Source organism: Mastomys coucha, chromosome X (assembly GCF_008632895.1).
Source record: "Mastomys coucha isolate ucsf_1 chromosome X, UCSF_Mcou_1, whole genome shotgun sequence".
Taxonomy (NCBI): domain Eukaryota; kingdom Metazoa; phylum Chordata; class Mammalia; order Rodentia; family Muridae; genus Mastomys; species Mastomys coucha.
Window position 1 is genome coordinate 149,436,047 of NC_045030.1, and position 1,345 is coordinate 149,437,391.

Below are 1,345 nucleotides of genomic sequence, written 5' to 3' on the forward strand. Positions count from 1 at the left end.
TTGAAAAAAAAGGTAAAATAAGAACTGAAAGAAAATGTATGGAATTCACATGGATTTTCAGATTTAAAATAGCTAATATTAATGGGCATTTGGGTAGTCATAAAGAAATATAATACTATAGAAGTTTCTTAAAATATACACATGCATAAAATTAATCTAAATTGGATAACCAAATAATGAGGGAGGCAAAGTTCCAGAAAGACATTACCTAATGATAGCTCCAATGCTGTCACAGGTTACATCTAAATGAGTTGTTAGCCAAAGAGGAGCCAATGGAAACCTTTATACAATTCTGGCTATTGGCAAGACTATTGTTTGGTTTATATAAACTATGGAAAGGTCCTATTGCTAAAGTCAACACATACATGACTCAGCAAAAATGGAGAAATAAAGCTGGTGACTATATAGAGTCTTTACCTCTACTGACTACTGTTAATAGTATTTGAAGGTCCTCTGTATCCTACCAAATGGGAAAGGTAAACAATACCCTAGTTACAAACATTGTGGTCTACAATGGTAAGCTGTCTCCAAGATACACTGGTATATAATCATGGCATAAAAGTTGTTGGAGTAACCAAACAACTATCTGGTTATATTTAATTCCCACTCTATGAAATGGAACCTATTCTCAGCACTGATAGATTAGGTGATCATGATCATGACTCTAAAAAGTCCATTAACCTAGGAGAAAACAAATACTATTATTCTTCTAAAGGAACATAGCAATAAAATGACTTCTAAATGAAGTTCTCCCACTCAGCTAGCTTCAAAGAAACTTCTTACTGCAAGATATAGGAACTAGCACAGAAAACCACAACTGGATAACATGCAGAAAATAAAAAAACCATAAAACACTCAGTCATAAATGGGATATCTTCATCAAAACATTCCCCTCAGGGCTCAGGGGAGTCAAGAAAGTGTCTTCCAGACATAAAAGAACTGAATACGCATATTAACTCACAGAGGCTATAGCGGCATGGGCAGGACCCACATAGGCTTAAGCCATATGTAGTTCTAGTACAGAGAGAGGAAGAAGACATAAGCATGTATCCCTAACGCTAAGCTATCTCAAACTGATGACTGCTTGCAAAGGAAAATTTAGTTCCAGGGAGTATACAAATCACATGTAAGGGAGGCCTCATGGCCAGCACAAAATGAACTCAATGGTGTTTTGGAGAGATTTTTTCCTCAGGATGCTGTGTTTGGGCTTTTTTTTTTTTTTTAACCTATTATGGTTTCACATTTTGTTTTTATGCTGTGCGTGTGTGTGTATGTGTGTGTGTGTATGTGTGTGTGTTTGTGCATATATATTTCACATGTTTTTTTTTCTGTTTTTCTTTTTATT